This window comes from Corvus cornix, chromosome 10, assembly GCF_000738735.6.
Source record: "Corvus cornix cornix isolate S_Up_H32 chromosome 10, ASM73873v5, whole genome shotgun sequence".
Taxonomy (NCBI): domain Eukaryota; kingdom Metazoa; phylum Chordata; class Aves; order Passeriformes; family Corvidae; genus Corvus; species Corvus cornix.
Genome location: NC_046340.1, coordinates 1,890,716 through 1,905,527, shown reverse-complemented (window position 1 = coordinate 1,905,527; position 14,812 = coordinate 1,890,716). Strand labels below are relative to the sequence as shown.

The window sequence follows — 14,812 nt, the reverse complement described above, 5'->3', positions numbered from 1 at the left end:
AGCAAAAGCCCCAGGTTTTGACTTCGGTATGAAACGGAAATCTTTCGTTTCGGGTTAGGTTTGTGTCGTTGCAGATTTCACAACGCTAACTTTTCAGAACATTCCCTCAGCCAATGCCAGAGATAGCTGGCTTTAAATTTGAAAAAAATGTAAGTTTAAGTTCATTTCTTTGCAGCTTCTGGGGTTTTTTGCTATTGTTTATTAAAGACCAACATTCGTGGAGTTGCAACCTAATGTCTAATCTGAATGTTTTACTCTCATTTTTACAGAAAAATAAAAATCATTTGGTTAGTCCTAACCTGAGTTCAGAAACCAGATATTCTCTTTGGAAAATAATGGAAACTAAAGCATGTAGAGGAAAAACTATTTTGCAGTTTATCTTCAAGCATAATCTGTTAAGGAAAACATCACACCCTTCTCCAGGTACAGGTTCCAGGTTCCTCTACAAATAAAGAAGAATAGGTTTGCTACAGAGGAAAGTGATACTTGTGTGGGGATGAGGACACTATTATATACTTTTTTTTCTTTTTCTTCTGCTTGAAGTCCTCTAGTGCAAATTTTGTTTTTCGGATTCTGCAACAGCAGCTTGGCTTCAAGACATAACCAGGGGAGCTGGCTTTGATATCTTCTCTGAAATCCTCTTTCCTTCCTTTTCTATCAGTGGCAGGTGCAGGTCCGGTGCCACAGCCTTTGTCCCTTGTTCTCCTGCTGAGCCCTGCCTGCCAGCCCGGAGCCCGCCTGAGGGACAGCCTGTCCCACGGCCCTTCTCAGCCCGTTCTCTCACTCTGCCATGAAAACCCGTGTGCTGGCTCAGTCTGACACTGGGGGATTACCTGTGGGGGCGATTTGCCATCAGTATTTTTGCTGCTTTAATTCTTGGTAGCATTTTGCAGGTTTCCAAACCCCATTTCCTCCTACTTTTCCAAACGAGCTGAAGCACTCAGGGTCCCTGTTCTGTCTTTGGTTTTGGGAGTGGACTCACAGTCGGCCATTATTTTGCAATTGCATCTGATTTCTCTGTCACTGTGACCATGAACCAGACCCAGCCAGAAGGACTGACCTGGTGGCACTGCTTGGGTGGGGAGGAGCCCGGCTGCCTCACGCACCCCGGCACCTCTCGGCCCTGCCGCGGCTGTGCTTCCCTTGTCCGGCTGCCTTGAGCCCCTTGCTCCGTCCCGGATGTCCATCTCCAGCCGCGGGACGGCCCGTGAGGGCAGGGGGGCTGTCCCGGCTGGACTCGGCCGGTCCCGGCTGGAATTGGCCAGTCCCGGCCGGTTCCCACCGGCCCCACCCAGGGCAGGGCTGAGCCCCTCAGAGAAGCTCAGGGCAGGAGGAGGTAGAAGGATCAGGGTGAGGCAGTGAAGCCTCCCCCCGGGGTGGGGGCACGGACTAGTTTTTAACTTTACTTCCGACTCCATTTTAAAATAAAATAAATTAATTTTTCCCAAATCAAGTGTTGCCCATGGCAGTAACTGGTAAGTCACCTCGGTTTTATCTCGATCCACGGCATTTTCCACCTCATTGTGTCCCCTGGACATGGACCGGCCAGGTGTGTGGCTGGCGGCCGCTCGGGGTCACTGGTCACTGGAGAGGAGACAATCCTGTTCGGAGCACAGCAGCTCCAGCGCAGGCTCTGTCATCAACTTCTGTGCGTTGTGATGGTCCAGCACTGCCACAGGGGTCATTTTCTGTCCATGCTGCCATCACCACCCAGCTCTTGGCTGCCTTTCCCACTGACTCTGCAGAAGGCATCGAGGGTACAGCGGTCAGACTTCTTACGCTGAAATGCCCGTTTGGCAAGAAATCATCTCATTTCACTGCAGCGCAACACTGTCTGAACAGGGCACTTTGGCAGACAGTAGCACCTGTCAATTTTCTGATTACAATACGAGTGTGAATGTCCTGGAGCCAGGTCAGCCTGTGTGTTTGTATCCTATAGTTTCCTTTGTACAGTTTCACTGTGACCACATGGGGCAGAAATCTCCATTCACTGTCAATCACTGTACTCTTCGCACTTCCCTTTCTGTCCCATGCATGATCTCAACTGAACATTCATTACTGGAAAAGTGAACGCTCCTCCCTCTCTTCCTTCTTCTTGACAATATCTGCTTCAAGTTGTGAGCATCTGTGTGTCTTATAAAACCAGTTAATAAATTGCCTGGAATTTATGCTTAGTTCCCTTTAAACAAAATTGTAGATAAATGGTGGGTGAATTATTTTTTTTCCATGCACTAAATTCAACAAAGATGCAGTTTCACTTAGTCCCCTCAAATACTTAACAGATTTGGATCATCTTTGCTGAATAGTTTTTTGGTGTCTTTTCAGGAAGATTCACAAATGGGTCATTTTCATCAATCTTCCCTTTTCTAGTATCTTAAAGGCTAGGTAAATTTTGAAGCATGAAGGAGATTCAGGTCTCGTTCTGTTCTCTGCCTGAGTGAATTTGAACTCTCATTGTCATCTACTAAGTTGTTAAGTTATTTGGGGGTGCAAGGAGAGAGAAAAGAAGATTATTTTCCTGCCAATACTTTTTCAATATGTACAAATAACATTAACTAAAGCAGGAATTAGATCAGAGTCTCCTCTCAGGTAAGAACCAGGAGACTAAAGTCCTGCTCGTACTTCTCAGCCAGCGTTTATTTCCACATGGAGTTCAACAGTGCTCCAGCGAGAGAGGCCGGAGGAACCCTGCTTTGCAGCCCAGTGGGGGACACTGGTCCCAGATACAGGAATGTGGATGTGAATCATTAACAAGAAGGGGAACTAAGCCCAGAGGGTTAAGGAGATTTTGACTCTTGTAGCGGTACTTCTGGTAGCTTTCTTAAGGTTTGGATGGACAAAGAAATTGTCTGTCCAAAGGAGGGAAGCTTATTACCAGCTTTTCTCCACTCAGCCTTGTGTTCTTTCTCAGCAGTCACTGTAACTTGATGCCATAGCACTGCATAACTTTTTCCTTGCCCTTTCCATTTCCTAAAATAAAAGCTATTATCTGCTCTGATCTTAATGCCTCGTTCAGTTTATACCAAGTTAAGTGTAAACTAGAATGCTTCCTGGAAGCATCCATAGTTACTTGGGTTTGGAGGTACTTACCACAGGATGAAGAAGACTCTGTCAGGTGACAGGAGAGCTTGCACAATTACAAAGTGACAGAACAGTCGCTCCTGAATGTTGGCAAAGCAGGCAAGAGCCCTCAGAGGCTGTCTGTGAGAAATGTTGCTCTTCACTATTAAGAGTTTCTGAGCCCATGCCAATGTCCAGTTTACCAGAAGACTTTGTCAGCACTGTTTGGAGGCAGATCCATACTGTGCTGCTTTGACACGTAACAACCCCTTTGGAGATATGCCTGTTTCTTCTTCAATTGCTTTCCTAGGGCTGCTGAAAGAGGATGATCCCTATCAATGCTGCTGTCCTCGCTGTTTCAGTTTGGAGTACTTTTGATGGCACTTGTTGGGCAAATTGCTCTTTATGTGACACTGTTGCTCAGCAAGGTATTTCTGCCTGTCAGCTGTTACAGACTCTGAGAGATAATGTTGCTTGTTTCACAGATTTCTTATTAACAGCTTATTTTTGCTTACAGGACTCACAGTACATATACTGAATATCACCAGCTCTCAGCTACATTTCTCTAGTGCAATATTTGTAATATTATCAATATTTCTGAGGCTCATATTGCATCTGGTCCCATGATTCAGCTGAAATTGAATTGGTTTGCGATCTAATAACTCAATTGCAAATATAGGAGCCTTTTTTTCCTGCAGAGCATTTAAATCAAGAGCTTGTGAAGCAATTCAGGTCATATGGCAGATATCCTCTTGTTCCTTGGAATTCTTACTTTTTTTTTTTTTTTTTTTTTTTAATTGCAGTGGGATATGAAGTCCTTAGTTTTGCCTCATGACTCATCTCCAATAGGCATTTTTATTTTCTTTCTCCCTACTGGAGATGCACTGAATTAGTCTTCATGTCTCTCTCCCAGTCCTCCTACCTGGACTTCTTTTGGTGGTACTCTGTTTTACACTGTGTGTTGTTTCTGACACGATATTTTTCCTGCAAAAATTAGCTGACCCTGTTTTGCATTTGCACCACTCAAAACCTCCTCTGCTTTAACCAGGAAACAGGTGTCCCACAGACAATCTAATCTCTAAGTAGAAACTCTTAGGATCTCCATACTTTTAAGTGGGAATTGCAGATCTCTTAGGCCTGTAATTTAAACATGTAATTCCCTCATTACTTCTCCTTATTGGCATCAGGAAATAGACACATTCTCTTGAGCTTTCTAGCTACACTTGCCATTTCAGTGTCCCAAATATCATTCTTTGTTATTCCACATCCTAGCTAACACATTAATCTACTATATCCCCAGCTTCTTCTCTTCTGAGTTGTCTATACATTTAAATGTCCTATTACATGTCATCCTTTCTGATAGTTTCCTATCAACATCATATCTCTTAAATTCCCATCAGATTTTAGCGTTAGTCATACAAATGATTTGATGTTTCAGTTGTAACTTCTTTACTGGGAATTTGTTTCAGGATCTACAGAAACAACACTTACCTGACATTTTAGAACAACCATAGTCAAAATAACAACCACTGTTTCACAATTAGTTATTATTATTATGAATGGTTCCTGAAAGTGTATATCCTGTGGAGTAAGACAGGATTAGGGAGAAGGGTATATTGGATAGTGTTTGATATATAAAGAGGTAAAAATACCCTATATAGTAGGAATTTGAGCTTTGTTTTCAGTACTGTTCTTGCATCCATGAAACACTTCCCACTGGCAGAAATAGCAATATTTTTTCAGAATCTTTCAAAATATGTCACAGTTCAACTACTGTAAACGCAACAGATACTTGAAAAAAGTGCATCACAAGGTTGTTCACTTTCAGAAAGGGGGTGACTCAATTGCTGGATGCATTTTTTCCAAGAGCAAAGAATACTATTCAGTAAAAGAGAGTAAGGGTAGGAAACTATGCCTGTAGAAGAAAAAAAGTCAGACAGACTCAAAGTGATCCAAAAGGAATGATATTCTTCACGCAAAACAATGCCATCTATTCTGTCAGAGAAATGCACGTGTGCCATAGCAACAAGCACATTTCATAAAGCTTATATGTGTTAAATCATTAAACTAAAGATCACTTACTTTCTCTGAATTGGCAAGCAGCACTTTTGTTGTTCTTTCAAGCAATAGTTAATAAAATATTCATTAACTACTCATAAATGGTTAAACATGCTGAAGGCTTGAACTTTTACATAGTTTCTTTACTGTTTCCTAATAAATGTGCAGAAAGATTTCTTTAAAGTAAATACTACTATTAGAACATGTTTTAATGTGGTTTTTGCACACAAAACACAAACGCAATTATGTCAAGAATTTGACTGCATAGCATAATTTGTATTCCCACTTCCTCACCTTTAACCCTTCTAAGTGGACAACGGGGTTTTCTTTCTTGTTATATAAATTATTGTCTGTGGAAACATTTACTTAAATCTCTGGACAATTATATTCAATTATTTGTAATGTTATATTTTCAAATTATGAAAAATACTGTGGCTTCCTATTTTTTCATGCCATCATTCTTTAATGAAATCCAAAGTGACCAGTAAGAGAGTTCAAATCACTTGCAGATTTTCAAAATATGGGATTAAGTTCCATTTAAACATTTATTTTCCTGCCCTGCAAATGCAAATGCATTGTGTTTGTTGAACTAATGAGCGTTAAATTAAAAATCTCAGCACACCCTCTAGGGAATTCAACTCTTCACAAACCTCAATTCAAGTGAAAGCTTGAGTGACTATACAGGTATTCAATATGACAGGAGAGACAAGAATCCATGGTTTGCTGCAATTTCAAATTCCCTTTCTTACCATCTATCTTCAACCAGAGATGTGCTCTCACAGCGACCATCTGCAGAAAGCCCCATTTAATATGATTTACCCGTGTGAATAAAAAGAGGGAAGCAGTACATGATATTACCAGTCTTAAGCTGAACAATCAGGAGTAAACAAGAGTTAACAGAAGGTCCTAAATCAGCTTTAATGGCAAAGAGGTTTTTCAGGACAGTCTGTAGCCAGTCATCCCTGTGAGTGCTATACTTACATGGATCACTGAGACTGCCAGCCCAGCATGGATCCGACCGACTCCTGGCTGGACACTGTCCCCGTGAGAGAAACAGTCCCAGTGCTTAGACAGTGCAGAATCCACAGGAATTTTATTGGCTTCGTGGAAGTGTATATCCTGTAGAGTAAGACAGAAATCAGGGAGAGGTTGTATTGTATAGTGTTTGATTGCTAGGAATGTCTGTGGAAAGTGATTTTGGAGGAATGTAGTATTTTTTGTCAAAGAAAGGTTAAGGCACAGGGAATTTAATAATATTTTCTGAAGTGATAGATGACAGAGATGGAATATAAAAACATTATATGTACAGGAATATGTTATATATATTTACAACATCAGCAAAGAATTTGTGATCAATGAGTAGGCTCTGTTTTTCTCTCCATAATAATGGATAAAGAATAAATAATGCCAAAGAAATAGGATCTCGCAATCGGTTCAAGCAATTTGCAAACTAAATTTTATAAATATAATTTTTATTGCAAATTCTTTCCCAAGCTACTCATAGGATTAACAGTAGCTTAAAAAGTATTTAGTACAGGTACACAGAAACACCATAAACACTGAACTTCTCAGCTTAGGCTACAGTTTGCACTTTGATAAGGGAATAACACTATAAACCTATATATTTTATTTATTATTGTTGATGTTGTTGTTGTTATTATCTAACCACTATAAATTATTGCTTTGGAATGTGTGGTACTAGGTATCTGTGGGGATAATATTCATGTGTGCATGGGGTGGTATTTATTTGAGTGCAAAAAGTGATTTCACATAAAAATGCCATGTAAGATGAGCTGATATATTCACCTGTTCTAGTGAGTTTCCATTGATAAGGGTAACAGCAACAGTAACCTGAGCTTGGACAACTAATTTGTGTGGTCGTTCTAGCCTGCAAAAGGGCTAAGACCTGCAAATCAGGGATTGATATCGAGAGTCTTCTCTTCATCCCCAGGAGAGCTGTAGCTGTATTTGAGATCTTGAGGTCTTGCCCTCAGTTAGCTCGCCTGAGAAATTATCCTTGGATTACCTTGGATCATTGATTCCACTAATGTATGGGCAATAGACATTATCTACTGCCAGATTTAAGATTTAGCTGAACAGTTACAAGCAAGTAGGAGTCTTGCAAATGGCCATACAACATTCTTTAACGAGCAGCTAATATTTCTGTTGAGCAGGAAATGTAGATTACTCTTCTCAAAGACAGACTGCTTGTAACTTTACCTTTTCTTCTAAGTCTTTCTTCTAAAGCAGATGTATTCAAGTTTAAGATTGGTAATAAAATGCTGGATAAAAAAATAGTACCCTTAGAAGATCTGTTTCTTCCTAACAGCTTTTAAAAAAATCTAGTATTGGCTGTATTAACCTTCACAAAAGATTTAAAAACAGCCTACTGCAGGCTCTGCTTTTGTGTGCTTGGCAGAATGAATTATGAATGATTGCATCATTTACATTCTAAGTTTAGTTTTCAAGTATGGTTGATTTTGCTTAAATGAGAATCCTGTAGCTATTTAGTAATTAGGCCTGATAGTTCTATGAAGTTCATAATTGATCCCCAAACAGGTGTTTCCTTTCTTCTTGAAAAAAATTAGGTATATTTTTGCCCTGCTGCATGTAAGTTCATGGAAATTTCCTGAACATAAAAACATACAATATTTATTACAACTTTGTATTATAAAATAAAAATTATCCTTCAGTTTATATGCCTCCTCTGCTAATGCATTGAATTTGAAGTTCAGTCAGGCATCATTTTGTAACAGTGCTCTGCACCCTTGACCACGGACACAGTCACCAACAACTGCAATTGCTCACTACAGATGGTCTGATAATATTTTATGGCAGTCTCTGTAATGAGTGTTCTAAATAATAATTATGGACAAGTTGGATATATAATGCTGTTTTTCAATATAGGTGGTGTCTACTACATATAGAGAGAAGTTTCTGGATGCATTGAAAATAAACCTGTTACTGCCTATAAAAATCAGGTATCATTTACATTGACTGAGTGTCAGGATGGCACAATGCTTGAAGGGGTCGCTCCTTTGAAGTTCCTGTGAATTGTCTTTGCTGTATTACCTCAGCAGCTGGCAATCACTTATCATATTTGATTGTTCTCCAATGATTCGAGCTCAGGCAAGTTACCTTATCATCAGTGCAGGCAATTTTTATGTAAAATACCAGTATTGACTACAAGAGATCTGATGGCAGTTTTAAAACATTTCTGCATTAACAGCCTTCTCACTGCATTTAAGCATCCTGTCTCTTAGATGCTGTGATGAATGTGACACTGCTACTCTGTGTTCTAAGTACCCACTTTTAATGGTGACAACATCTATTCTTCAAAATGGTAATTGCCTAGTGCTAACTACCTTTGCAACTTATGACCACCTTGGGAAAAATACTCCTTCAAAATTGCACAAGTGTTTGGTTAGAAATACGTAATTAACCAGGTACCTTGTTGGAATTAATTTAGGGTGGAATCACGGGATCATAGATCTGTTTATGTTGGAAAAGACCTCTGAGATCATTGAGTCCATCCATTACCTCAGCACTGCCAGGTCCACAACTGAACCATGTCCCTAAGTGCCACTTGTACACGACATTTTTACACTTTCAGGGATGGTGACTCCTCCACTTGCCTGGACAGCCTGTTCAAATGCTTGACAACCCCTTCAGTCAAGAATCTTTTCCTTAATGCCCCATCTGAACCTCTTCTGGTGCAACTATAGGTAATTTCCTCTCATCCTATCACTTGTTACTTGGGAAAAGAGACTGACCCCACCTCTCAGGTGGTTGTAGAGAGTGAAAAGGTCCCCCCTGAGCCTCCTGGGTTGAGTCCCCCCAGCTCCCTCAGCCATTCCTCATTCACTGCAGTGAATATTGAGACATGGAAACTCACAGAAGGAGAGAGAGTAGGGGAGAGAACTCAGAGAATTAGCCATTGGAGCTAAAAAAGCTAAAAACCACAGGCCCTTTTATCCCCAAGACGGAGAAAAAATTGATGAAAACTAGTCATTTGACATGAACCAAACTCATCTTTCTCTGTAAAGCATTTTTGGAAGAGGTATAAGGCTCAGACCTGGTCAGCATAATACTGCCCCACCTCAGAATTTAAATGAACAAGAGAATTTGGCATAATTGTTAGATTATGTTTCATTATTGATGGTGTTTTAAATTGGAGAATAACAGTTTCAGAAAAAAAATGTAGGAAGCAGTTACTGCCTATGAAAAAAACAGATTTCTGTCCTAAAAATGACAGTTCCTTTTCCACTTGTTTGATCTGAAATTTGAGTGCTTTAGATTAAAAAATAGATTTAAAAATCAAATTTTGCTTCAGATAATTTTGATTTGTTGAAGCCAATTTAACAGTCACATATGGCCTTCTCGAAAATCCTTCACAGTCCCCAGAGAGGCTCCAGAGATGATTAAACTCCATCTATCTATGCTCGGCCTTGAGTGGCACACTGCTTTTCTGCCATACCTTTTTCTGTGTTTGTGACTGATGGTTAACTAAATTGTTGATACCTTCTCGATCAAGGTAGAATGGTGTTTGAGGCATAAATATCTTATAGCTCTTAATATGACAAATACTTTGCTGAGACAGTATAGAAAGAGTTTGCAACATTTTGATGGAGTAGAAGGTAGCAACATTTTTTAAACCTGATTCGTGCATTGTTGAGAGATAGATAGAAAGATAGAGAGTGAAAACTCCAGATTTCAAAATTTATCAACAGGCCTTTCAACCTTCTACAACAGATCCCACTGATGTTGCAGAGCTGGAGGTGGAGTACATCCTCTTGGTCTCTACAGGCCAACCTGTGTCAAACTCCAAACTCTCTGGGAGAAATACATGCATAAATGCTGGAAGCAACAGTGCTCAACCCATCTGCAAGAGGAAATACTCCATGGTACCAACACTAAAGTCTTAAGGTTTGAGAAGAGTTGACCTGAGAGGACGTGCACAGTGCTACAAAGGAGCTGTCACTCCAAAACTGAGTGCAAATGATTTGCAGGATTTCTTGGCTTTAGTAACACAGTGTGACAGTACACACCCCCTCGCTTTCCAAATCATGAAAATACTACTATTAAACACACATGAAGTCATAATGGGTTACTGAGAATTTTGGTTAAGATTTCAGTATGTGTTTCTACAAGGATTTATTATGTAAATGACTGTATATGAGAAAAATTAATTAGATGTTTCACGCATTTTATAAGAAAGAAGAAACTGCTTTTTCATTTTCAGAAGAAAACAGGTGGTAGCTGGTTTACAACACAAGTCTCTCCATATGTAATGGCAACAAAAGAACCTGTATCACCCCAGACAGTCATTCTCTATTTCCTTATAATATTTGTGAAGGAAAAGCAATGTGACAGGCAAGGCTGCAAGCAAAGGAATTGCCCACAAGATGTTTTACCAATTGCAGTAGAAAAAGCTTTTGAAAGGGAAGCAAAATACAGGAGAGCAAAAACAATTAGATATGCAGCACACTGAATTCAGAAGTGCCAGCAGGTGATGTGCAGTTCTGCAGAGTTATGGAAAAAACATGTTTGTCAGGTTTATTTATTTATTTACTTCACAGAATAATTTTTTCCAAAGCAGAATTGCTTAGCAAATCTTTGAAAAGCAACTGAGCCTTTCACTAATACCTTTCTGTACATCTAATGAAGAAACTGAAAATATATTGGATGACAGAGATGAAGGATGCTCAAATCCAAAAAGTGCTCTCTTTTGTGATTACAGCCTCTGTGCTCTCTCTGTAACCTGGGCCCAGGTGTCCAAACCATTAGCAATGTTTAACATCCATCCTGCTGAAGCCAACAATCTTTCCTCTACACCACCCTCTTGCCACAGCTTCCCCAACAGCTCCTCTTATCTCTCCAACTTTCAAAACAGTGGAAGAGGAAGGTAATATTTTGTATTTTTCATATAGATTGATAGTGTCTCAAAGCCATGAGGAGAAATGCACTTCAAAATACACGTAGCAAGTAAACTGGGACACGCTGAACCCCTGACCCTTCCCTGCTACTCTCCTGTATACAAATAAAGCGTTCAAGCTTTCTGACAAATTCTGTTCTCCGTCGAAAATAATAAAACAAATGATGCAGGTGTTATTGGGTAGATTTGATTAGCTGTGAGTGCCAGAGACTTCAAAGGTTTAGCAGAAGATTCTGCTCCTTTGAGTTAATCAAGAAATCGCCTATTTTGACCTAAGGATGTGGTCACTTCTAATGATTGTACTCTTTGCCTTAGTAACTCCTTGCCAATATAAGTGAATGGGTCAGGAAAGAGTCTTTTCTTCTCCTGCCATTTGCTGCTGTGTCCAAGTGCCCTACAGAGCTGTGACTGCCTTGCTAATGCCTCCTGCTTGCTAATGGGTTTCCAAGGACTTTTCTTGCATGGCCTCTTTTCCTGACACGGGTCAGTTTGCGTTTGACAGCTCTGGGAGAGTGTTTGTGTCCTGGCATCTGAAGTACACACTCTGCACCTACCGAGTGTGCTCTTCATACCAGTGGAGATAAGCTGCTGGCTGGTGATTTTGATTTCTCATCTCTTCACGTTGGTTAGAAGTATATTTATCCAGAATCAGAATCTCTTCTAGACATTTAGTCTCTAGGGTGTCTGATTTTACATTTTGAGTAGCTCCAGCCATATGTTAACACCAAGACTGCACTGGAGTTTAAAACTCTCATGTTGTACTGCTGCATGACTTTCACTTTTTCGTATTTTACTACATTTCTATTTTCTGCTACAAACATATTTCCTATTTCTAATAAAATTCCTCTTGAATTCTTTGTTAGCTAGTATGATTGCTATGGCATGTTGCCTTCCAACGTGACTGTTTTGCCTGACATCTGAGCTTGAAGGATTTTGATTTGGCGTTGGTAATTTTAAGTTGCTTGACTGCCCTTTGTGACAGCTTTTTTTTGTGTCTTCCCTCACAAATTGACCTAATGGTTGATATTGGTTTAGTGTCTGTGACTTTCCTACCAACAGAGAAAAGAATCATCGTCAATCAGTCTCTTATAAAAGTTTGGGCCCACAATTGCTCTGGGCAAGAGAAATATTGGGTTTTCTTTAACCTGATGAAAATCTCAGGTGTAACAGAACTAAGAGGTTGAAGATGTGCACTCAGGGTGGAGCCTGAACACACACTGCAGAGAGCCCACAAAGAGACTGTTAAGGATGTGCAGTGAGCTGGACGTGTCTCCTTTCTGAGCTTTCAGACCTCTCTCCTACCCATCTGTCTCTTCTGGGAAGAAATGTCAAAGCTGCTGAGAAACTGTCAAACCCTGCATACAACTGTGCACTCTGTTCACCTGAATTCAAGCCCTTTGTGGCATTCTCCCTTTTGGGAGGTGTGTATAGTGGTCAGAAGAACCATTTAAACAACAAATTGCCAGACACATTAACAGTGGAAATACAGTGTGTAGAAGCGCAGGTTCCCGGGACTGACAAGCATTACTTGTGCCCACCCGGTGTACTTACACCTCACCACCTTCATGGCAACACACACAAGGATCCCTTCTTCACAAACAAACCTCATGTTTTAGTTTGGTTCCCTGATAGACATTTTTTTTGCAAGAAGTCAATCTCCTCCACCCTCAGCCAAGTCTTTTGTTAGTCTGTCGTGGGATTTTCCATTAAGACAAAGTAAGTTTTGTAGGTTCACAGCCACAGCAAATGCAGCAAAATTTATAGCTTTGGTATTACCCTTTAACTCAAGTCTTTGCAAAGAGATGGCAATCATGAGTTATTCTTTTCCTTCAGATGCAGACATTTCACTACTAAGCTAGCTGTGCTCTGCAGACAGTCAACATGCCCAGTCTCAAATTCTCACAGGATGACTCCATATCTGCTGAAATACTTTCACAATACACAGCATGTCCTTCCTCAGTTCAAGTGTGGACAAGTCTATGAACAGATGTAAGGACACATCAAAGGTTTTTAGTTTCCATTGTCTGCTCAGGGAGTCCTAGCACTGATCTTTACACCAGAGGAGGCAGCTTGGGCCTGGATCAGGCCCCTGGCAGAAGGAGGCTCCTTGCCTGCTGTCCTGCTTGTGCACAGCAAACTGACCTGGGGCACTGCATGTCTTACATGTTTCTGTGGCTTCAGTTTCAATTATAATTTCAATGTAGGACTCAACACAGTTGTACATTTAAAAAGTGATGGTGAAAAACCAGCCAAATTTATGAAACAGAAGGAGGGGAAAAAATGAGCTTGAACACTTGACTCGTAACTAATAGGATTCTTCACCCATTGTATTTAGAGTAATTATCTTTGAAATGCCTGGGGAATTGAAGAAAGAGTTTTTTCACCTGATATGACAGATGATGTGGTAGGTGCTATAATGCTTTTTCTATAAGCTACACGTATCAGGGGTCTCCCACAGATTTTCTACCAATCATTCCTCAGTCTGCTTAACCTTCATTAGTGCAGTCATGACCCCTCCAGAAAGTAGAAGAGATACAAGAAAATTGTTTAATCTTAATTTTATGAATGAATTTAGTTGTGGAATCTTTTATCAGACAAGAATACTTCCTTGTAAAGAGCACTGCCAGGCAGTGCTGGCACCATAAAAGAATGCTGTGCTGTATTTTCGATTTTATTAGTGGTTCTCTGTGAATCAGTACTTTATACTGGAAAATTAGTTTAAAAACCTGTGAAAGGTAACAACATTAGCATCTGTTTGTGAATAACATATAGAATTTTTGGTTTTTTAATAACATGTAAAAGGAAGGTTTAGAACTTTATAGCAAGATCAGTATCTGCTGCATTAATCAAACTTAGTCAAAATGCAAATCTAGAATTCTGCTCTGATTGCCATAAATTACCTCAGATGTATACAGATGAAAATCAGAACAGAATCAGGTTATTATATATTATTCCTTCTTTGTTACATAATTTTCAAGCGTTTTTCAAGCTCTTCTTTATAAATCTTTGTAGATCCTTGGTACCTGTCAGCTCCTGACTGTAGTGTGTCCCTTGGGCATTTAAATACAACAAATGATGTACCAATTTCTAGTAGGTAGAAGCCAGCACAACATTTTGTCTGGCTACATACGTACATATAGAAAGCTCTTCTGTATTCCAGGTGTTTGAGCATATGGGAAAAAAGACTTGGTGGATTGGAATCTTTTAATGTAATTTTTCTGTGACAAGCTCTCCAGCTGTCTACTTTACTGAGACTTTTCTAGCTTCCTGAATTGTCATTCACAGACCTGTCTACACCAGTGCTGAACATGATGTTTGTGGTACTGGGTAGGAACAGGCTGGGAAACGAGCTGTGTGCTGCATCTTACCCTGCTGCTGGGCAGCCTACATATGTAGGGAACTCCCATTCAGAGAACACATCTAAGAGAGAATTGCCTATTTTTGAAGAGTGCTCTATTTTTGAAGTAACATGATGTTTTGAAATTTAAAATATTTGATTAATGAGCTTTTTCTGATGTTCCAGAAAATGTTGGATAAAAGGTTATTCTTAGTAGTATAACTTCTATGCCTAGCTTCATCATTATTAATTCAGATCTATACCTGATTTTCTGGTACTTCTTATTATCCATAGTAATAATATTATTACCAATATTAGTAATAATAGCAACAGTTCTATACAAAGGAGGTCTCCTACAAGCATGGCTGTCCATTTTACCAAGATAGCTAAAACTGTTTTCTTCAGAAAATTTAAAAAGATTA

The 14,812-nt window shown here is 39.8% G+C and overlaps 1 protein-coding gene across 1 annotated transcript in view; it reads right to left on the bottom strand.

Moving 5' to 3' along the window:
• Positions 1–6,234, bottom strand: part of SEMA6D (semaphorin 6D) — a 217,026-nt gene extending 210,792 nt beyond the window's left edge. Inside the window, exon 1 of the mRNA XM_019280890.3 lies at positions 6,100–6,234. The gene's annotated coding sequence lies outside the window, so the exon portion shown is untranslated. The remainder of the gene's footprint in view (positions 1–6,099) is intronic.
• Between the last annotated feature and the right edge of the window lie 8,578 nt (positions 6,235–14,812).